The sequence below is a fragment of the Thalassophryne amazonica genome, chromosome 5, assembly GCF_902500255.1.
Source record: "Thalassophryne amazonica chromosome 5, fThaAma1.1, whole genome shotgun sequence".
NCBI classification, from domain to species: domain Eukaryota; kingdom Metazoa; phylum Chordata; class Actinopteri; order Batrachoidiformes; family Batrachoididae; genus Thalassophryne; species Thalassophryne amazonica.
In genome coordinates, this window is record NC_047107.1 from 102,559,831 (window position 1) to 102,584,539 (window position 24,709).

The following is a 24,709-nucleotide window of genomic DNA, read 5'->3' on the forward strand; positions in this document are numbered from 1 at the left end:
CTGTTGGCAGCCAGCCACACCCGCCTGTCTGTTCAGCGCAAAGACCAAAGTGTCACTCTCTGTTTCTGTTCTTATGTGATCATTTCTTCTTTAGTTATTTTGGCATGTAATTGTGTATGTAGTTATTGTAGTACTTATTTATATACTTGTCCTGGCTGTGGCCTCTGTGTTTTTAATGTGACACGTCGTGTGCAGTGAGTTGTCACTTCCAGCTGTCAGTGAGTCTCTGGCCGGTGATCAGCTGAGAGGTGCTTCACTGTGCTGTGTGCGCACTGGCTGGCCGCTCCCCATCTGTACATACATATACATAACTAAGGATGGGTATTGATAAAATTTTATCAATATCGATACCAGTATCGATTCTGCTTATTTATCCGATTCCTTATCGATTCCCTTATTGATACCTCTTGTGAATTTTTTGTCTACTAAAAGTAGGCTTTACAGGTTTTCTGTGTCAGCGGGTCAAAGAGCTTTTTCTTATCGTGCACCCGCTCTGTGGAACGGTCTTCCTGCGACCGTGAGGCAGTCGGAGTCCGTGGACATTTTTAAGTCAAGACTTAAAGCCTATTTTTATTCTCTTTCTTATGAATAGTTTTTATTTTTTATCTGTTTTATTCTTTTATTCTGTTTTTAATTATGTATTTGAATGTTTTAATTTTTATTTATTTATTTATTTATTTTTTTTTTTTATGTTGAACTGTTCTATGTGAGGTGCCTTGAGACGGCTTTTGTTGTGATCTGGCACTTTATAAGCTGATTAAATTGAATTGAAATTGAACAACATTTTATTGAGTCTTAAAGTAAATAAATATGAAATTGGTTACTAGATCCTTAAACTTTGTGTTGTGTGGGCCGCTGAAGAGGAGGTACTGCTGGCCCACCACCACCAGAGGGCGCCCTGCATGGAGTGCGGGCTCCAGGCACCAGAGGGCGTCGCCACCTGAGATGAGCAGCCAGGGTGACAGCTGTCACCCATTATTGGACACAGCTGTTTCTACTCGGCACCAAGGTATATCAGGAGGACGGCGTCTCCACCTCAGTGCCGAGATATCGCCTAAGACTGAGGTAGTATCTCTGCATTCTTATTCTGATTAACCAGCTAATCATTTGTTAAACCTTTTCAGGATTGTTGACTGCTAGAAGCTTCATTGCTTGGAGAAGTACTCACCTTCCTGTTGTGCATTGACAAGAGGTGGAGGCGGCTTCTCCCCTCTCCGTTACTGGGTGCTGTCGCATCACACCTGTGTGTTGTTGCTCTCTCCTGCCAGCAGTACCGGATCCGACGAGCGGAGGCAGTGGCCACCTGGGAATTCGGGACTTGGCGGTTCCAGTATTTCCAGGGTTCGGTGGCAGAGGAGATCGGGGTGGTTCCGGTTCGACTGAGACGGGCGTCTCCTACCTTCGAGCCTGCCCACACGACACCAGCAAATTCGACCCCAAATTGTGATTGTTGTACTTATTGTGCTTGTTTCACAATAGTAAACCTTGTTATTTATCTTCCTCCATTGTCCGTTCATTGCGCCCCCTGTTGTGGGTCCGTGTTCCTACACTTTCACAACAGGATATCTCGGCCAGCGTCATGGACCCCGAGGGGCGTCAACCGGCTGTTGAACGGCCAATGGAAGACCAAGGCGCGGCGGAGGCTTCGGGAGGGGTAATCGGTGAGTTGCAGTGGATCCTCACCGCTTTCACCTCTCGGATCGATTTAATGACCGAGCAGCACGTACTCCTAAACCGCAGGGTGGAGGCTCTCGCCGCACAAGTGGAGGCGCGCCCTTCGGGCGCCGCTGCGGCTCTCCCTCCTGAGGACCCTGCGCGCGAAAGCAACGTTCCTCTGGTCGTTCAACGGTCCCTTCCTCCGTCCCCAGAAGCCTACATAAGCCCTCCAGAACCGTACGGAGGCTGTGTGGAGACGTGCGCGGACTTTCTTATGCAATGTTCGCTCGTCTTCGCTCAGCGTTCCGTGATGTACGCAACTGATGCTAGCAGGGTAGCTTATGTGATAAATCTGCTTCGCGGGGAGGCACGCGCTTGGGCTACAGCGCTCTGGGAGCAGAACTCACGGCTCCTTCAGTCATACGACGGGTTTGTACGGGAGCTCAGAACGGTGTTCGATCATCCCAACAGAGGAGAGTCCGCTTCAACCGCATTACTGTCCATACGACAGGGACGTCGGAGCGCAGCTGCCTATGCAGTCGCCTTCCGCATCGCGGCGGCGAGATCCGGCTGGAATAGCACTGCCCTCCGCGCTGCCTTTGTAAACGGACTGTCACTGGTCCTAAAAGAGCACCTGGTGGCTAAGGACGAACCGCGGGATCTAGATGGGCTCATTGATCTAGTCATACGGCTTAACAACCGGTTAGAAGAACGCCGTCGGGAACGAGGCGAAGGGCGTGGCCAGGCACGGGTCGTCCCTCTCCCTTCCGGGTCCGATCTAGTTCCGCCGTCCCCACGCTCCTCTGTTCCGGCGCTCCGTGCGCTTACGGCTCCCCCTGCTGACGAAGCTATGGACACGAGCAGGGCAACATTTAGGGCACCTGGAGCACAAAGGAGGCGGGCCCACGGAGCTTGTTATGTTTGTGGCTCGAGTGAGCATATGGCAAACAAATGCCCCGAGCGGTTAAACTCCAACGCCCGCCCCTAGAGACTGGGCCAGGGGTGGGCCAAAACATTCACGTGGGACACACCCACATTGCTACACGACTCCCAGTCACGATCCTGTTTGAGGATTCAACCCTGAAGGCCCCAGCACTGGTGGACACGGGCTCTGAGGGGAATCTGCTTGACAGTAGATGGGCCAGGGAGATAGGGCTCCCTCTGGTGGCTCTTACCTCGCCTGTGCAGGTTCGAGCACTAGATGGCTCCCTACTCCCACCAATCACACACAAGACACCTCCAGTAACTCTGGTGGTGTCAGGCAACCACCGGGAGGTGATCGAGTTCTTCGTGACTCAGGCCACCTCCCGTGTGGTTTTAGGGTTTCCATGGATGCTTAAGCACAATCCCCGGATTGATTGGCCGTCCGGGGTGGTGGTTCAGTGGAGCGAAACCTGCCATCGGGAGTGTCTCGGTTCCTCGGTTCCTCCCGGCTCCCAAGCTAAGGAGGAGGTCCGAGTCCCGCCCAATCTGAAGGCGGTGCCAGCGGAGTACCATGACCTTGTGGACGTGTTCAGCAAGGATCTGGCTCTCACGCTTCCTCCCCACCGCCCGTACGATTGTGCCATTGATTTGGTTCCAGGCAGTGAGTTCCCGTCCAGTAGGCTGTACAACCTCTCACGGCCGGAACGCGAATCAATGGAGACCTACATCCGGGACTCATTAGCCGCCGGGTTGATCCGGAATTCCACCTCACCGATGGGCGCTGGTTTCTTTTTTGTGGGTAAAAAAGATGGCGGACTTCGTCCATGCATTGATTACAGGGGGTTGAACGAGATCACGGTTCGCAACCGATACCCGTTGCCCTTGTTGGATTCAGTGTTCACCCCCTTGCATGGAGCCAGAATCTTCACCAAGCTGGATCTTAGGAACGCGTACCATTTGGTTCGGATTCGGAAGGGAGACGAATGGAAGACGGCATTTAACACCTCCTTAGGTCATTTTGAGTACCTGGTCATGCCGTTCGGTCTCACTAATGCTCCCGCGACCTTCCAAGCGTTGGTAAACGATGTCTTGCGGGACTTCCTGCACCGGTTCGTCTTCGTATATCTAGACGATATACTCATCTTTTCTCCGGATCCTGAGACCCATGTCAAGCATGTCCGTCAGGTCCTACAGCGGTTGTTGGAGAACCGTCTGTTTGTGAAGGGCGAGAAGTGTGAGTTCCACCGCACTTCTTTGTCCTTCCTGGGGTTTATCATCTCCTCTAACTCCGTCGCCCCGGACCCGGCCAAGGTTGCGGCGGTGAGAGACTGGCCCCAACCCACAAGCCGTAGGAAGCTGCAACAGTTCTTCGGCTTTGCTAATTTCTATAGGAGGTTCATCAAGGGCTACAGTCAGGTAGTTAGCCCCCTGACAGCCCTGACCTCTCCAAAAGTTCCCTTCACCTGGTCGGACCGGTGCGAGGCCGCGTTCAAGGAGTTGAAACGGCGCTTCTCGTCTGCACCAGTTCTGGTGCAGCCCGATCCTAGCCGCCAGTTAGTGGTTGAAGTGGATGCCTCGGACTCAGGGATAGGAGCGGTGCTCTCCCAGAGCGGGAAGACCGATAAGGTCCTTCACCCGTGTGCCTATTTTTCCCGCAGGTTGACCCCCGCTGAACGGAACTATGACGTCGGCAATCGGGAACTCCTTGCTGTGAAAGAGGCCCTCGAAGAGTGGAGACATCTGTTGGAGGGAACAGCCGTGCCATTCACGGTTTTCACTGACCATCGGAACCTGGAGTACATCAGGACCGCTAAGCGTCTGAACCCCAGGCAAGCCCGCTGGTCACTGTTCTTTGGCCGTTTTGACTTCCGGATTACCTACCGCCCCGGGACCAAGAACCAGAGATCGGATGCATTGTCCCGGGTGCACGAAGATGAGGTCAAAACGGAACCGTCGGATCCCCCGGATCCCATCATCCCGGAGTCCGCTATCGTGGCCGCCCTCACCTGGGACGTGGAGAAGACCGTCCGGGAGGCCCTGACCCGTGTCCCGGACCCCGGAAACGGACCAAAGAACAAACTATACGTCCCACCAGAGGCCAGGGCCGCAGTCCTAGACTTCTGTCACGGTTCTAAGCTCTCCTGTCACCCGGGGGTGCGAAGGACCGTGACAGTCGTCCGGCAACGCTTCTGGTGGGCATCCCTGGAGGCCGATGTCCGGGATTACGTCCAGGCCTGTACCACCTGCGCCAGGGGCAAGGCCAACCACCAGAAGACCTCAGGGCAGCTACAGCCACTGCCCGTGCCTCATCGCCCCTGGTCCCACATCGGCCTGGACTTCGTCACGGGTCTCCCGCCGTCCCAGGGAAACACCGTCGTCTTCACGATAGTGGACCGTTTCTCCAAGGCGGCCCACTTCGTGGCCCTCCCGAAGCTTCCAACGGCCCAGGAGACAGCGGACCTCCTGGTCCACCACGTCGTCCGTCTGCATGGTATACCATCAGACATCGTCTCCGATCGCGGTCCCCAGTTCACCTCACACGTCTGGAGGAGCTTCTGCCGGGAACTGGGGGCCACGGTCAGCCTCTCGTCTGGGTATCATCCCCAGACCAACGGGCAAGCAGAGCGGGCGAACCAGGACTTGGAGCAGACACTACGCTGTGTGACAGCCGCGCACCCGACGGCCTGGAGTACCCACCTGGCCTGGATCGAGTACGCTCACAACAGCCAAGTGTCATCAGCCACCGGCCTCTCCCCGTTTGAGGTGTGCTTGGGGTATCAGCCCCCCTTGTTTCCGGTGGTCGAGGGAGAGGTCGGTGTGCCCTCGGTCCAGGCCCACCTACGGAGGTGCCGTCGGGTGTGGCGTGCCGCCCGCTCTGCCTTGTTGAAGGCCCGGACGAGAGCGAAGACACATGCAGACCGGCGGCGGGCCCCGGCTCCCACGTATCGTCCTGGGCAGGAGGTATGGTTGTCCACCAAGGACATTCCCCTTCAAGTGGACTCCCCCAAGCTCCAAGACCGATACATCGGCCCCTTCAAGGTCCTCAAAATCATCAATCCCGCCGCAGTGAGGCTTCAGTTGCCGGCCTCGCTGCGGATTCACCCAGTATTCCACGTCTCCCGGATAAAGCCCCATCACACCTCACCCCTCTGCACCCCGGGTCCGGCACCACCTCCTGCCCGGATCATCGACGGGGAACCGGCTTGGACCGTGCGTCGGCTCCTCGATGTCCGTCGAATGGGTCGGGGTCTTCAGTACCTGGTGGACTGGGAGGGGTACGGCCCCGAAGAACGCTCCTGGGTGAAGAGGAGCTTCATCCTGGTCCCGGCCCTCCTGGCCGACTTCTACCGTCGCCATCCGGACAGGCCCGGTCGTGCGCCAGGAGGCGCCCGTTGAGGGGGGGGTCCTGTTGTGTGGGCCGCTGAAGAGGAGGTACTGCTGGCCCACCACCACCAGAGGGCGCCCTGCCTGGAGTGCGGGCTCCAGGCACCAGAGGGCGTCGCCACCTGAGATGAGCAGCCAGGGTGACAGCTGTCACCCATTATTGGACACAGCTGTTTCTACTCGGCACCAAGGTATATCAGGAGGACGGCGTCTCCACCTCAGTGCCGAGATATCGCCTAAGACTGAGGTAGTATCTCTGCATTCTTATTCTGATTAACCAGCTAATCATTTGTTAAACCTTTTCAGGATTGTTGACTGCTAGAAGCTTCATTGCTTGGAGAAGTACTCACCTTCCTGTTGTGCATTGACAAGAGGTGGAGGCGGCTTCTCCCCTCTCCGTTACTGGGTGCTGTCGCATCACACCTGTGTGTTGTTGCTCTCTCCTGCCAGCAGTACCGGATCCGACGAGCGGAGGCAGTGGCCACCTGGGAATTCGGGACTTGGCGGTTCCAGTATTTCCAGGGTTCGGTGGCAGAGGAGATCGGGGTGGTTCCGGTTCGACTGAGACGGGCGTCTCCTACCTTCGAGCCTGCCCACACGACACCAGCAAATTCGACCCCAAATTGTGATTGTTGTACTTATTGTGCTTGTTTCACAATAGTAAACCTTGTTATTTATCTTCCTCCATTGTCCGTTCATTGCGCCCCCTGTTGTGGGTCCGTGTTCCTACACTTTCACAACACTTTGGACATAATAAACTCTACATGGTGGATCCTTGATCTCTGGACATAAATAGAAATAAACAAAATCTATTGTTATTGTCAAAAGCATTTCCTTTCAGACATTATTGGTATGAATGTCTTTCCATACGTCTGAGCTGAGCTCTTACAGCTGGCTGCGCTGCACGTCAGGATAAAATTTATAAGGAACCCAGGAAGTCTCATTTTGGGAGGGAAAAAACATTTTAGTCAATTGTAGTTTCTTCTCTGTATTACAACGTTTATAAGCAGTGTCATTTTATTCAAAGTGGCAATTCTTTTTGAAGTTATTAATTCCGACCGGACTCTGTCTCAGCAGAGAGCCGCGCAGCGTTTGGAGCTGTGCCAACGGAAAGGATGACGATTCTCGTTTCTTGACTGCAACAAAACATGAGTCCCAGTTAGTGACTTTAATCCACACAAAAGTGACTCACGATATTTTAATGGCTTTGAGGGGGGTTAAGAAGCAGACTTGTCGTTTCTGAAGAGCAGCGAATCAAAGAACCAATGAGCTAATGGATCCAAGCATTGCTTAATTGATTCACACTTCAAAGTGGTGTCACGCTGCAGAAACGGTTGATTGCAGACCCGCTGCAGGGTCTGTAATCAACGTAGAGAAATGATCATTTTCCTGACAAACACCCTCAAAACAATGGCCGCTCTGAAGGACCGATAAGGGAATCGTTAAGCAAAAATGCTATTGATATCAGTGGATCGAATAATTTCTTAACGATACTCGAAAAGAACCGGTTCTCGATACCCAACCCTATACATAACATACAATTTCATGCAAGTGTGCTCCCCCCGCACGCCCCGTGTGTTGTGGGTGGGGAGGGGGGATGCGCACAAAACACACACATGCCATGTGTTGTGGAGTGGGGGAGCATGAAGCATATGCACACCACATGTCTTTTGGCTGCTGGTGTGCGCGAATAGTTGTAGTGACAGGTGTACAAGACGTTAGAGGTGGCTCCGATTTTTCATGAATGGCATGCAGTTCCTCCTTTGTGCACTAGTCAGCTTTAATCGTGTTATGTGGGAAGGGGCTCTTAAGATTGAGTACTCAGAAAAGTAACTAATCAGCAAAGTATCTAATAGTTACTTTGCTGATTACTTTGCTGAGTACTCAATCTTAAAAATAACCGTTAGATTACTAATTACTTTATTAGTTACATTCAGCAGCTGCCGAAAAGTTGTCTGCAGCTACTAATGAACTGTATAAAGTAACTAATAAAGTAACTTTATAAAATGTACTTTGGCAACACTGTTTATACCTGATATTTGACCTGAGTTTGTCAAACGTGAGCAGACTGGATTCACTTCTGCTGGATAAGTTTATTACCATAACCATTAAACAGTAAACCCAGGAAATGGCTGTAAAACAGAATAAAGGCTTGTAAAAAGATTTCTTAGTACTTCTGTTACATGGGACCTGTATGGGTTTGTGCGAAAACGTCTGCTGAGAATCGGAAAAAAACCCCAGCCCCCAGTCCCCAAATTGATATGACATTCTGAAACCTTTTATGGTGTGTGTGTGTGTGTGTGTATGTGTGTGTGTGTGTTGGGGGTGGGTGCAAAATGATTAAACAGCTTGACATTTGGGTTTTGTCATCGCATACTCTTGAAGTTCAGAGAAGACCACAAAAATGAATTCATCACAGTACTGATGATGTGATACTGTGACCGTTAGATCCAAAAAGCAGAAACCAGACTATTTTCTATGTGTAAAATATTAAACATTTTATACAACCGTTACTGTCAAACACTTTTTGGAAACATCCAAGGTGAGTTCTATTGAAATTGATTTGGTGACATGTGACACCTGCTTGCGACAGATAATGCACAAGTATTAACAAATCACAGTGCTGTGATTATATAACGCAATGCTAAAATACCCTCGGCCATATGAGCATAAAAACAGGAAACAGAATGTGACCTTTTGACCTCTTAAAATAGGTCAAGGTTCGCCATCTCTGAACTTGTCCAAGGTCTGCATCCCAAGAATGTTCCCATGTCTCGAAAATGACCATATATTAAAAGCCAAGTGGCCTCTGTGCACGTTTGTGCATGTGTGTAACTTTGATCATGGACAAACTGGGGAGAGCTGGCGTTTGCCTTTTGGTATGTTTATGTATTTGATTCAAACTAGAGCCCGTGTATCTACACGGGCAACTTGCTAGTATTTACATATCACTCACTCACTCACTCACCCATCTTCAACTACTTTTCCGGGTTCAGGTCGCGGGGGCAACAGCTCCAGCAGGGGACCCCAGACTTCCTGTTCCCGTGCCACATTGACCACCTCTGACTGGGGGATCCCGAGGGGTTCCCAGGACAGTGTGGAGATATAATCTCTCCACCTAGTCCTGGGTCTTCCCTGGGGTCTCCTCCCAGCTGGATGTGCCTGGAACACCTCCCTTGAGACGTCCCCAGGGGGCATGCTTACCAGATGCCCGAACCACCTCAGCTGACTCCTTTCAATGCGAAGGAGCAATGACTCTAGTCCGAACTCCCCACGCATGACCGAACTTCTCACCCTATTTCTAAGGGAGACACCAGCTACCCTTTTGAGGAAGCCCATTTCGGCTGCTTGTACCCGCGATCTAGTTCTTTCAGTCACGACCCAACACTCATGACCATAGGTGAGAGTAGGAATGAAGATTGACCAGTAGATCGAGAGCTTCGCCTTTTGGCTCAGCTCCCTTTTTGTCACAACAGTACGGTCGAGAGAATGCAATACCACCCCTGCTGCGCTGATTCTCTGGCAAATCTCACATTCCATCGTCACCTCACTCGTGAACAAGACCCAGAGGTACTTGAACTCCTTCATTTGGGGCAAGGCCCATTCCCTACCCGGAGTAGCCAATCCATCGGTTTACTGCTGAGAACCATGGCCTCAGATTTAGAGGTGCTGATCCTCATCCCAGCCGCTTCACACTTGGCTGCGAACTGATCCAGTGAGTGTTGGAGGTCACCGGCCGATATAGTATCTCAAAATGTTGTTTGCAATAAGTATCACAATTGCTAGAAGAGCAAAAATATTATTGAACATGCAATATTTCTGGAATAATTCCGATTTGTACAAAATCAAAATAACGTGCACAGAAAGAGAATCAAGCAAGTGTCAAATATGGATTTCCAGAGTAATCCTGGTTGCACCTATTTGTACTATAGCACAACCAAAAAACAATAGAAAAATCAACTGGTTAACTCAGTATCCCACCCAACTCTCTTGGGACAGGCCATGGTTATCTCTCACCTTGAGTTCTGTAACACTCTTCCATGAGCCTCCCAGCTTTCAAGGTGAAGCCTTTACAGATGATCCAGAACGCCGTAGTGTTTCTGGTTTTTTTTTTGGTCAACCTAAAAAGGGGCATAAGTTCACTCTTTATCAAACTCCATTGTCTGTCCATTGCCAGCCACATCAGATTCAAGTCACTAATGCCTAGTGGGTCTGCACCCATCTAATTAAATGCTCTCAAAAAATCTTATGCTACCTGTTGGGCAGTATGTCTCTACTTTGCTACATTGATAACTTCATATCTCCTCTGGGACGCCATGATGTGTACTGTCCTTTTGCTTACCATGCTACACAGACTAAACACAATTTTACTTTTAGATATACCATTTCAGATAATGCATCACCGCATATACATGTCAAACACAACACTTTTCACCCAATAGGGCCAGACCCGCCCACCTGGGGGCCCAGGACAGGCTTAAGAGCAGCTATAGCCTGGAAGTCGGGGTTCTTGGCCTCAGCGGTGCATGAGACGTCTGTTGTCAAGCTCCCAGCGCTGTAAATGGTGACTCTCTTGTTCAATGTGGGCATTTCTTTAATACAGCATCTGGTTTTTAAGTCCATCTACTGTCAATCTTTGAGTCCCCAAGTTCGCTCCCCACATTAAATTAACGGGAGGGGATCCGTCAGCAGAAAATCCCAGACAAACCCCAACTGCTTCAATCCTCCAAGGAATGGCGTTGAGCACTGCCATCCTTAAGGCCATTCAGACTTTTCCAATTTGTGGTTCTCTGATGGTGGAACAAGCTACCGAATACTATCAGAGCAGAGGCACCCCTCTCTACTTTCAAGTCATTTTTGAAAACCCAGCTCTTATTAGAGTACCTCCTCTACGAACATCTCTAACAACCCTAACATGATTACATGCCCTTCTATTTTCTGTTAACCTTTTATTGCCATCTCAAATTAAATTTTCTGATACCTTCTTAGATTTTTTTTTGCCCTGTCACTCGTAAAGATGTGTGTGTATGTAAAGATGGTATTCATCATTATGCTGAAGCCTCCTTTAAACTGTAAATATAATATTTTTTTGTTATGCTGAAGTGCTCCTGTACGTCCTTTGTTTAAGAACAATGTTTCTCAACGTTCAATTGCAAGGAATTTAGGTATTGCATCATCTACAGTCCATAATATAATCAGAAGATTCAGAGAATCTGCAGAACCTTCTACATGTAAGCGGAAGGGCCGAAAACCAACACTGAATGCCCTTCGACCCCGCAGGCGGCACTGCATTAAAAACTGACATTGTGTAAAGGATGTTACTACGTGGGCTCAGGAACATTTCAGAAAACCACTGTCAGTTAACAGAGTTCGTCGCTACATCTACAAGTGCAAGTTAAAGCTCTACCATGCAAAGCAAAAGCCATACATCAACAACATCCAGAAATGCTCAGGCCCTTCTCAGACGCAAAGTGGAAAAGTGTGCTGTGGTCTGATGAGGCCACATTTCAAATTATTTTTGGAAATCATGGACGTCGTGTCCTCCGGACAAAAGAGGAAAAAGACCATCCAGATTGTTACCAGCGCAAAGTTCAAAAGCCAGCACCTGTAATGCTGGGGGTGTGTTAGTGCCCATGACATGGGCAACTTACACATCTGTGATGGCACCATCAATGCTGAAAGGTACATCCAGGTTTTGGAGCAACACATGCTGCCATCCAAGCAACGTCTTTTTCAGGGACGTCCCTGCTTATTTCAGCAAGACAATGCCAATCCACATTCTGCACATGTTACAACAGCGTGGCTTCGTAGTAAAAGAGTGCGGGTACTAGACTAGCCTGCCTGCAGTCCAGACCTGTCGCCCATTGAAAATGTGTGGCACATTACGAAGCGCAAAATATGACAACGGAGACACCGGACTGTTGAACAGCTAAAGTCGAACATCAAGTAAGAATGGGAAAGAATTCCACCTGCAAACTTCAATGATTAGTGTCCTCAGTTCCCAAATGCTTATTGAGTGTTGTTAGAAGGAAAGGTGATCTAACACAGTGGTAAACATACCACTGTCCCAGCTTTTTTGAAACGTGTTGCAGGCATCCATTTCAAAATGAGCAAATATTTGCACAAAAACAATAAAGTTAATCAGTTTTAACATTAAATATCTTGTCTTTGTGGTGTATCCCACTGAATATAGGTTCAAGATGATTTGCAAATCATTGTATTCTGTTTTTATTTACATTTTACACAACATTGCAACTTTGGAACAGGGGTTGTACAAAACAATGAGAATGACTGCTCAGGTATGATGTCAACCATGCAAGGGCACTCCCAGTAATCCCAAAATGATTCTCCAGCCTATTGAGTAGAATATGATGATCCACGGTATCAAATGCAGCACTGAGATCCAACAGCAACAAAACCGTAGTGGTGTCCGAATCCATTGCAAGCAGAAGATCATTCACCACCTTAGTGAGAGCTGTCTCTGTGGAATGATATTTTCTAAAAGCAGACTGCAGTGGCTCAGAAAGATTATTCTCAGTAAGGTGGCCCACAAGCTGCCGTGAAACCACTGTTTCTAGAATTTTAGAACAAAATGATAGGTTTGATATCGGCCTAGATTGACCAGTAGATCAAGAGCTTTGCCTTTTGGCTCAGCTCCAATTTCATCACAACATTATGGGAGAGCAAAAGCAATACCACCCCTGCTGCACCAATTCTCCGGCCAGTCTCATGCTCCATTGTCCCCACTCATGAACAAGACCCTGAGGTACTTGAACTCCTTCAGTTGGGGCAAGACCACATTCCCTACCCAGAGTAGGCAATCCATTGGTTTTCTGATAACCATGGCTTCAATTTAAAGGTGCCGATCCTCATCCCAGCCGCTTCACACTCAGCTGTGAACCAATCCAGTGAGTGCTGGAGGTCACAGGCCAATGAAGCCAACAGGGCCACATCATCTGCAAAAACCAGTTATGTAGACCCTGAGCCCACCAAACTGGACACTCTCCTTCCCCCGACTATGCCTCAACATCCTGTCCATGAATATCACAAACAGGAGTGGTGACATGGAGCCCTGGCGGAAGCCAACCCCAGCCGGAAACAAGTCTGACTTACTGCCGAGCACACAAACACAGCTCTCGATTTGTGAGTACAGAGATGGGTCAGCCCTGAAAAGGGACCCCGTCACTCCATACTCCCACAGCACCTCCCACAGTATCTCCTGGGGTACCCAATCATACGCCTTTTCCAAGTCCACAAAACACATGTAGACTGGATGGGCATACTCCCATTCAACCTCCAGGATCCTTGTGAGAGTGAAGAGCTGGTTGGTTGTTCCACGTCCAAGACAGAACCCGCATTGTTCCTCTTCAATCAGAGGTTCGATTATCGGCCAAATCCCTCCTTTCCAGCACCCTGGAGTAGACTTTACCAGGGAGGCTGAGTAGTGTGATGCGCATGTATTTGGGACACACTCTCTGGATCCCTTTTATTTTTTAAATATGGGGACCACCACCCCAGTTTGCCACTCCTTAGGCATTGTCTCAGACCTCAACATAATGTTGAAGAGATGTCTCATCCAGGACAATGCCTCCACACCCAGAGCCTTCAGCATTTCCGGATGGATCTCATCAATCCCCGGGCCTTGCCACTGCAGAGTTGTTTGATTACCTCAGTGACTTCCACCAGGGAAATTAATGATAATCCTTCATCAGCTTCCAGCGTTGCCCCTACTATAGAGGGCGCTCTGGTCTGATGCAGGAGTTCCTCAAAGTGTTCTTTCCAGCACCAGATTACATCCTCATTTGAGGTCAACAGAGTCCCATCCTTACTGTAGACAACTTGGATGGTTCCCAGTTTTCCCCTCCTGAGATGCCTCACAGTCCGCCAGATGCACCTTGGTGCCGACAGAAAGTCCTCCTCCGTGGTTGCTCTGCCCTCCTCCACACCACAGGCTGCTGCCCTTTGAGCCTGTCGGTACCTTGCAACTTCCTCAGGAGTCTTCCGAGATGACATATCCCAAAAGGACTCCTTTTTCAGTCAGACAGCTTCTCTGACCACCGGTGTCTACCACAGTGTTCGAGGGTTGATGCTCCTTGAGGCACCTAAGACCTTCAGGCCACAGCTTGCTGCTGCAGCTTCAGCAATGGAAGCTTTGAACATTTTACACAGATTGAAAGTATAATTCACTGGTTTCACTAGTAATGCCTTCATGAGGTCACATGTGCAACCATGGTTTTGATTTATCACATCACACCGGCTGTGTTTCAGGAGTGGAGCATTTGTTTACTTGTGGATTTCGGTTATCTTTTTCACTGAATGCTGTGCTTCTACCATGTCTTAATTGTAGCCTATAGTGATAAGGTTTTTTAATTGCATGTTTTAATCATGTGTAAGGGTGGCACGGTGGATTAGTGGTTAGCACTGTTGCCTCACAGCAAGAAGGTTGTGGGTTCGATTCCCGTGGCCTTTCTGTGTGGAGTTTGCATGTTCTCCCCGTGTTTGCGTGGGTTTCCCCCGGGTGTTCCGGTTTCCTCCCACATCCAAAGACATGCGGGTTAGGTGGACTGGAATCTTTCCTCCCACATCCAAAGACATGCGGGTTAGGTGGACTGGAATCTTTAAATTGTCTGTAGGTGTGCGTGTGGGTGTGTCTGTGTTTGTTTGTCTGTTTGTGGCCATGCGACAGACTGGCGTCATGTCCTGGGTGTACCCTGCCTCACGCCCTATGACTGCTGGGATAGGCTCCAGCTCCCCGCGACCCTTAATTGGACAAGGCGGTAGAAGATGAATGCATGAATGAAACGTGTAATGTTGTTATTTCCTACTTTATTGTGCTGTAGTCTTCAAAGGTTGTACAGTAAAAGTCCAGCTCTGAACAATACAGACTGGCTGAATTTTTTGTTAAAAATTCCTTGTTTTGACGAGAAATGAAATGATGGAAAAAAATGAATTAATCATGGTGAGAGCGTTGCCTGATTGATCTGACAGACAAGTACCAGAACTAACATTTGTCAAAAAATATACTTCACATATAGTGTCTGCATAGCAAAGTTTAAAGATGCTTTTGGGACATGCCTTAAAGGTTCCACTGTACTCCTGGTGGAATTATAAGCATGGCTAAGATCAGCTCTGACAACTGTGACATGAATAGACACTGCCAAAATATGGTACAGATGTGGTCACAATGCACTGTGCTTGGTGGAATTTAGAGGTAAGGGGATACTATTGTTTTTCATCATGTGTCACCCTATTATGTGTCCAGACACTGTGAAGGATTCAGATCATGACATCTCATCAGTCGGCGTCTCCAGTGATGACACAGTTGTCGAGCTGATGCCAACCCCTGAAGACATGGATAACAAATAGAAGAAAGGACTTTTAAACTGAATGATGATCACCTTATCTGCTCTCCTTCAGCGGCTTTGTTCATTATTCTTGTTGCATGAAGCTTTACAAGAAACTGTCTCACAAATAGAAAGAAACAAGTGTCTCAGCCCAACAAGAGCAGGACGATGACAACGAGATTGATCATTTATGAGAAAGGAAAACAAGTGCTTGAGAACACAGGTTCATCCATGCAGATTATTATTGTTTTATCATTTAAAAATCTAACCTAACCATAATCCACTGATTTGTAGCCCTCGCACCTGGTCCCGTAGCCCCTAAATCCTAGCTGTAATCTCTGATCCCCTAACCCTATCCCTTAACTCTAAATCCTAACTTCTATCCATAGTTCCTGATCCTTTAACCACTAACCATAACCTCTGATCCCCTACACTCTAATTACCCTCTAATTCACACTAATTACTGAGCCACAAACCTCAAGGCCTATCCCATATCTCTATCCCAATCCCTAGCATCCATCCCTGATCTACTAACCTCTTGCCATAGTCTTAAATCACTATCCTGTGAACCTAATTAAACATCTCCAAGAAAGCAGTCATCTGTCAAAAGACAGACCCTTTTTCCATTTTACAGTGGTAAATACATGGAAATTATTTTACTGTATTCTGTTTTTTAAGTTGCTTTTTGTCAGTACATTTAATTTTTGCACTGTGCATGTCTTTGATCTCTATTATGTGATATTTGTGTTGTACCCCTGAATATGGGGTAATGTAATGCAGTACCCCTGAAATTATGAGGAAATAATCTTAAGTTTTTTCGAGTTGTTTCTCTCATGCAGGTTTATTGCAAATCAGTATGACCAACTGTTATTACCCCTTGTCTTTTTTAACATAAAATGGCAGACTCAAGTTAAGTTCACATGCAGAAAAACGTATTTTAAACTCTTAAAATATGAATGAAAACATTTCTTTAGCTTCACTGTAACATGCAATATAAGCAGAAAAATAGCTTAATAATGCATATAATGCATTTTTATAACATTGGGAAACTTTTACCTAAAAATATGAGGAAATAATCAAGAGTTATTTTGAGTCGTTTCTCCTACGGTTTATTGCAATGAAGACATTACAAGTTGCAAGAATAAAGGATCCCAGGATTACTAGACGATTTCAGAGAATGCGATCACAATTCCTTTGAATAGAATTACAAAACATTTTCGAAAAAATAAAGAGTAACACACTTTTAACCAACTCTTAACTGTATTTATATTCTTCTGAAGGCTTTTATGTAAATGTATATTTATTACAAACCTTTTAAACATTTTAAGCACTTTACTATTTTTTAGCTATTTCTATTCCCTACTGTTTTTAATATGACATCACCTTATGAGTTATTATTTATTGGCAGAAAGATAGATAGATAGATAGATAGATAGATAGATAGATAGATAGATAGATAGATAGATAGATAGATAGATAGATAGATAGATAAATACTTTATTCATCCCCTGTAAGGGGAAATTCATCTGCCTGAGAGCATACATACATACACAGTTCATCCATACAATAAAATACCAATAAATAAGACAAATATAAAAACACATGGAAATAAAACTACAATAACAAGAAGCGTTAAACAGTCTCATGGCGGCCGGGACAAATGATCTTCTATACCTCTCAGTCCTGCATCTCATGGAGAGGAATCTGTCACTGCAGTTGCTTTTCTGAGCAACCACAGTGTCGTGTAGAGGATGAGATTTGTTATTAATAATGGAATTCATAATACACCTCAACCTACACTCCACCAGTTCACCCACAGAGGCCGCCTCCCTCCCCATCACTGACACGCACTTCCTGACAAATTTGTCCAGTCTGTTACTGTCCCTAACAGATAGGCTGTTCCCCCAACACACAACAGCAAATAATAGAGCGCTGACCACAACAGATTAATAAAAAAGGAAAAGCATATCGCTACAAACATCAACAGATTTCAGTCTTCTGAGGAAGAACAATCTGCTCTGTCCCCTTTTATACGCTGCATTTACCTGCACCGACCAGTCCAATCTATTGTCAATGTGGACGCCGAGGTACTTGTATGTGGAGATGACCTCAATGCTCACATTGTCTATACTGACTGGTAGGTGTTGTGCTTTCCTCTTGCCAAAGTCAACTATCATTTCCTTTGTTTTGCTGGTGTTCAATACCAGCCTGTTGCACCTGCTCCAGTTGGTGAACTCCTTGATAACTGCCCTGTACTCTGTCTCGTCCCCTCCCCTCACACAGGCCACCACAGCTGTGTCATCAGAATATTTCTGCATATGACATGTTGGAGTCCTGTAGGTGAAGTCAGATGTATACAATGTGAAAAGAAAAGGAGAGAGGACCATTCCATGGGGAGCGCCGATGCTCATTTGCACAGTTCCAGAAATTGCCTGCCCCAACCTAACGTACTGTGTTCTCTCTGTCAAGTAACTGCTGATCCAGGAGATAAATATGTGCTCCACACCCAACTTCACAAGCTTATCCCTCAGAATAGAGGGATGGGTGGTATTAAATGCACTTGAGAAGTCAAAGAACATAAGCCGCACATACTCCCCCACGCCATCAAGAAAGGAGAGTGCCCTGTGCAGCATGAACAATATGGCATCCTCCACACCCATATGCGCTGGATAGGCAAACTGTAAAGGGTCGAATGCAGGCTGTAATTGTGGCCCAAGAAGCCGAAGAAGAAGCCTCTCAACTGTCTTCATAACCACAGATGTCAGGGCCACCGGTCTGTAGTCTTTGACCCCTGATGACCTCCCGACCTTGGGCACTGGCACAATCACTAATCACTATTTATTGGTAATGAGCATAGTATTAAAGGCGCGCTACCCTTCTAACCTATCACACTTGCAGTCAAACTTTCATTTTAGTAATACATGTTGTTCAAAGTTTTGGGAGATGCAGCACAACCGAAGCAGTTTAACTCTGAATACATTGTCAGAACTAATAAAAAAATTTAAAAAACTGATTACCTTACATTTTTATCCACTCAAAGCATTACATTATTCTGCTCATTTAAATCATCTAATTCAGCAATGTTTATTTTATTAAAACTTAAACATTTTGAGTTAAATGACTTAATTTAACGGCAATCAAAACATGCATACTACATTAAGTTCAAATATTTAGGTTCTTTTAATTTATTTTTGAGTGCATAAACAATTTTTTTTTTTACATCTTCAGTTCTACCAACTTCTTTGTGTTAACAGTGGAGAACGACATCCTGGTGATCCTAAAAACTGTGATATCAGTCTCCACTCTACCACAGTGTCACTATGCAAAATTTCTGGACCGATTTTACGCATGCATTGGGATGTTTGCAGCTACATAAATTGTCAATGAAGAGTCACAATTTGGGGACAGAAGAATAAATCCCACTTATGTCTGTGTTATTTTTACTTTGACACTGCTCTATAGAAAGAACACAGAGAGGAAAATCTTTCATCTCATTGCATGATAGTTTGGTTTCAGTCTTTTTGTTGTTGTTGTTGTTGTTTTGTTTTTGTTTTTTTGAGATAATGAATGGCAATTTTCCTTGTCATCCAAGTCCAGTGTCTCTCTTAGAACAAATAATCTGATTGATCCCATCAATGCAAACATCTTTTCTGTTATTGGTTGATTCACATGTAAAATGCTGTTTTGTGTTGTATAATCTGAAATATCCATGTAACAAGTTGTACGTGTGGAGAAAAACAGAGAAAACCAATGAAGATCTATGAAGATAAGTGTGCCAAACGTTACCATTGCGTGTAATTTCCTGGTGCAAGACATTTTGGAACAGTAATCATCAGGTTATTGAGCTCCAGTTAATGGATGCTGAACTTATATATCCCTTTACAGGAGGAGGAGACAGAGTGCTTTTGGATTTATTCTCAAAGACTTTCTTTTCATTTCACTATTGGGTCCATTAATGCATTCTGACAAAATAAAGTCAAACCCTGTATATACTCACCATGGTTAACGCTTGACAAATGTGTCAAACATACAGGCGTTTGATATCTTATGAAGTCAAATCAGAGCAAAACCGAGCACAGAAAAAATAAAGATTTCAGTGTACCCACAGTATTCTTGTTGTGTATGAAACATTTTACAGTTTAAACATGAAGCTAAATCTAAAAGACAACATTGCAAAATTAAAATTATATGAGCAAAATTATGAGCCATGTTATATGAGTCTCATGTGGCAATTTTATCTGTTGTCTGATTTTCTATTGTTAGAACATTCTAATTGTGTGTGAGATATTATTTCTTCTTCTTTCAAAGCAATGCAGTGCAAGTAACATTTTGCTATTTGTGTAACTGGTGATCATTTATAAGAAAAGGTGGTGGGGGAATAAACCATTTTGCTGTTTTTTAAGTGGCTTATAACCTAATCAACAGTGCCTTTGTTGTTGTTGTCATCCCCTGACAGCTGCGCTTCATCCTCGTCTTCTGTCGCATACGGCTGTAAAAACATCATGGCATGGGAACCTTTAAGGACCTTTCTCAACACCCTTTCATGATTTCTGCTGGTCTGACATGGATTTGAACCAAGAAGCCTCTGGTCTGAAGCGCACAGATTTAACATATTGACATCATAAGTGCAAGTAACATTTTGCTATTTGTGTAACCGGTGAGCTTCAGCTTTTTTTTTTTTTTTTTTGGCTCTTTCCACCGTACCAGTGGCTTCCAGTGGATTGTTTGCTGTTGTGATGCTCTTCCAAACTTTACACGGTTGTATACGTTTCTTTTAGCACTCTTCTGGTTATTAAGTGTATCTACTCTGAATCTTATTTAACTACAGTCCTGTTGTGAATCGCTAGTGGTTAGCATTCGCTAGCTAGGTCAACTCCCCCCCCCCGCCCACCGTTACTTTTATAGCTGTTTCTTTTTTACCTGTGTAATACTTCTGTTAGCTTTCCAGTGTAACTGCTGTGAATTTTAGGTCATTATTTTACTCCTGTGTAAATCTTAGGAGTGGCTACCGTTTTCGCTAGCGGTTAGCTTGTGTTAGCTAGTTTGACCCACACTCTCACGAGTGCCACTAGCTTAGCTTATGGCAAGCTAAAAGTAGACGCTCTCATTATGGCTGAACAACTCCAGTTTCTGAGCATTCTGTGTTAGTACGCGGCCAACGTGCTTGATGAATTCCTGCACAAAAAGTAGTTCTCAGATAATTGATAATGAGTATATCTGATCTACATGAATTCTAAAATTTACCAGTAATAAAATTATAAAGATAACTGAAGTTTTAAGAGTGGCCTTAATAAATATTTAAGAAATTTAAAGTGTCCCTGCCATGCCATGACGTTTTTACATATTCTTGAAGAATAAAAAAAGCCTTTTCCACATGTTGTCTTTGTTTTTTTTACCATAAAATTACACTGAACAAGGATTCAGACGTTTCATTACCTATATGAGAATTTGTATTTACCGCCTCCAAGCTTGACCTACTTTATCGCTGTGACGGATATGACGTCATGCAAGTAAAGGTATCGAAGTGAGGACCTGTTTACCAACACAGCAGACACAGACAGCGAAGGCATAGTGAGCGATTATAGCGAAGATTTAAGTGACATATCGACTGATTTTGAAGAAGATGAGGAGGTTTCTGATGAATGAAGTGACAGTGACGATAATGAGGGGATCCAACTGTAAAATTTTCTTTTATTTAGAAATCGTTTTTCCCCCATCCTATGTGGGTCTTCAGCTTTTCAGATAAAGATTAGCAATCATTTGCTTTGAATAGAATGTGAAGAATTAGCAATCACAAGAAACTGACTTATAAATTATTAAATATATACAGAATGTACAGAAACTTCACTTTCACTGATTTTAGAACAAACTCCTGAATTTAAGCACGTTGTGCTGCTGAAATAATTTTTTCATACACATAAAAGCACACCTCAGTCCAGGTCCAAATTGATCAAAATGCAGGTGGAACTGTTTATTACACAGGAATAAATGATCATTTATAAGAAAAGCTGGTGGGGGAATAAACCATTTTGCTGTTTTTTAAGTGGCTTATAACCTAATCAACAGTGCCTTTGTTGTTGTTGTCATCCCCTGCGCTTCATCCTCGTCTTCTGTCGCATACGGCTGTAAAAACATCATGGCGTGGGAACCTTTAAGGACCTTTCTCAACACCCTTTCATGATTTCTGCTGGTCTGACATGGATTTGAACCAAGAAGCCTCTGGTCTGAAGCGCACAGATTTAACATATTGTTGTCATAAGTGCAACTTCTCCTCGATCAGTTGGTGGATTTCATTGAAACTTCAGACAGTAGTTGCACACTTTATGAAAAAGAACACGAGGTAAATTTCTGTGGTCAAACTAAATGTCTTCAGCAAGAAACTAACTGTACTTTTGTGCTTAATTCATGCATCTTACTGCGTGATATTGACATTGTAAATGTAACTCCTCCTCAGCTGGTTCATGGATTTAAATGAAACATCACACACTGACAACACACATCGCATGTTGCTAAATATTTATTTTGTGTTTTTCACACATTTTTTTTTTCATGAAATATGTAGTGTTCAAAAGAAATGAAAATCAAATAAAGCACAGAGTTATAATGAAAGATCCATGAACAATACTCAAAATATCAGAACCCCATTAGAAGAAATAAAATGGTGGCCAAGGGGTGGTGTCCATGGGGTTAATGCCACATTTCTCCATGTAATGTGGAGTTGCGTGAGGAAGGGCATCCGGCATAAAACCTGTGCCAATTCAACATGCAGATCCACCTTGGAATTGCTGTGGCGACCCCGAGTGCAAACAAGGGAGCAGCCGAAGGGACTTACTATTAGAAGAAATAAAATAAGAATTAAAAAATGGCTCACATTCACCCTGCATGGCACCCAGCTGAACACTGGGAGCAACTTGGGGATTAAGGACCTTTCTCAACACCCTTTCATGATTTCTGCTGGTCTGACACGGATTTGAACCAAAAAGCCTCTGGTCTGAAGCCCACAGATTTAACATCTAGGCCATCAATGTTCTGCTCTACTGAGTGAAAGCACCTCTTATGGTGTGCTGGGCTATCGCAACACCGACAAATAGGCCCATGGCAAAGAGTCCTCCAGCCTTGGCTAGTGTTTGCAGGCCACAAGAACAGTGATACCACCAACTTTTGGATGGTTGCTTAGCAACCACAGACTGTGGTTGGCTGTAAGTCCTCTGGAATCTCAATGGACTCTGAAGATTCTTTTAAAGTTTTAAGTTCATTGTGAATATTTGGGAGTCTCCCTAGGATCTCCTCCTCCTCTCTTCTGTCAAGCTCATGACGAAGATTGTGGATCTCCTGTTTTAGAGCCTCCCTGCTGTCCTTTAGCTCCTCAATGTGTTCTTCTTGGTAAGCCAGTTGCTTTTTTTTTGTTTGCTGATGAGTTCTTTTTTGTCAAAGAGTTGATCTTCAAGTTTGTCCAATTCACACTGTTGACGCTGCACAGACGTCTTCAGTGTTTCGATCTCTTTGTCCTTCTCATCACAGAAGTATGTTGTTCCTGATTCTCGTTCATAAGAGCAGATCTGTCCTTCTCAAATTCCTGTGTCTCCTCCTTCAGCCTTTGAATCTGTTTGTCCTTCTCCTGCAAAGATGCATTTTGTTCCCTAATATTGTTTATAAGACCAGACCAGATTTATCTCTGTCCAATTCTTCTGCCTCCTTGTTCAGCATTTCCAGCTTTTTGTGTTTTTTATTGAGCAGATTTTTTTTTTTGGACACAACTCAGCCACATGGGATGTGCAGCCAGCACATTCTGAGTGCCGGTCCCAAGCCCGGATAAATGAGGAGGGTTTCGTCAGGAAGGGCATCCGGCGTAAAACAAGCCAACCCAACTATGCAGACTAAGAATTGAATTTCCATATCGGATCGGTTGAGGCCCGGGTTGACAACGTCCGCCACCAGTGCTGTTGCCCAACAGGGTGCCGGTGGAAATTGGGCTACTCCTGGGCAAAGACGACGAAGAAGAGGAGGAGAACATTTCCACAAACAGCAGGAGAAGAAGAAAACTAGAAGGGTGGAAATGAGAGTGGGGACTTTGAATGTTGGTAGTATGACTGGTAAAGGGAAAGAGCTGGCTGATATGATGGAGAGGCGAAAGGTAGACATTGTGTGTGCAAGAGACCAAGTGGAAGGGAAGTAAGAGCTGTTGTACCTTGGTGAGGACAGGAAGAGAAATGGTGTTGGGGTCATTTTAAAGGAAGAGTATGTTAAAAGTGTGTTGGAGGTTCAGCGAGTGTCTCACAGGGTGATGAGTGTGAAGTTGGAAATTGAAGGGGTGATGATGAATATCATCAGTGCATATGCCACACAGGTAGGTTGTGAGATGGAGAAAGAAGATTTCTGGAGTGTGTTAGATGAGGTGTTGGAGAGTGTGCCCAAGCATGAAAGAGTGGTGATAGGAGGAAACTTCAATGGGCATGTTGATGAAGGGAACAGAGGTGATGAGGAAGTAATGGGTAGATATGGTATCAAGGACAGATGATAGTTGATTTTGCAAAAAGGATGGAAATGGCTGTGGTGAATACCTACTTTAAGAAAAAGGAGGAGCACAGGGTAACATATAAGAGTGGAGGAAGGTGCAGTGGAAGGAAGACAAGGAGACTTGGTGGTGGAATGAAGAGGTCCAGGAAAGCATAAGGAGAAAGAGGTTGGTGAAAAAGTTTTGGGATAGTCGGAGAGATGAAGAAAGTAGACAGGAGTACAACCCCTGGCAAAAATTATGGAATCACCAGCCTCTGAGGATGTTCATTCAGTTGTTTAATTTTGTAGAAAAAAAGCAGATCACAGACATGACACAAAACTAAAGTCATTTCAAATGGCAACTTTCTGGCTTTAAGAAACACTATAAGAAATCAAGAAAAAAAGATTGTGGCAGTCAGTAACGGTTACTTTTTTAGAGCAAGCAGAGGAAAAAAAATATGGAATCACTCAATTCTGAGGAAAAAATTCTGGAATCACCCTGTAAATTTTCATCCCCAAAACTAACACCTGCATCATATCAGATCTGCTCGTTAGTCTGCATCTAAAAAGGAGTGAACACACCTTGGAGAGCTGTTGCACCAAGTGGACTGACATGAATCATGGCTCCAACACGAGAGATGTCAATTGAAACAAAGGAGAGGATTATCAAACTCTTAAAAGAGAGTAAATCATCATGCAATGTTGCAAAAGATGTTGGTTATTCACAGTCAGCTGTGTCTAAACTCTGGACCAAATACAAACAACATGGGAAGGTTGTTAAAGGCAAACATACTGGTAGACCAAGGAAGACATCAAAGCGTCAAGACAGAAAACTTAAAACACGTCTCAAAAATCGAAAAATGTACAACAAAACAAATGAGGAACGAATGGGAGGAAACTGGAGT

General features: G+C 45.5%; 1 long non-coding RNA gene across 1 annotated transcript; it reads right to left on the reverse strand.

The window, feature by feature from the left end:
* Positions 1 to 5,220: 5,220 nt before the first annotated feature.
* On the reverse strand, positions 5,221 to 17,691 carry LOC117509854. Its single transcript, XR_004560566.1, has 3 exons — positions 17,544 to 17,691; positions 12,516 to 12,518; positions 5,221 to 5,232 (listed from the first exon to the last, which is right to left on the reverse strand). It is a non-coding gene; the product is annotated as an uncharacterized LOC117509854 (long non-coding RNA).
* Positions 17,692 to 24,709: the final 7,018 nt, after the last annotated feature.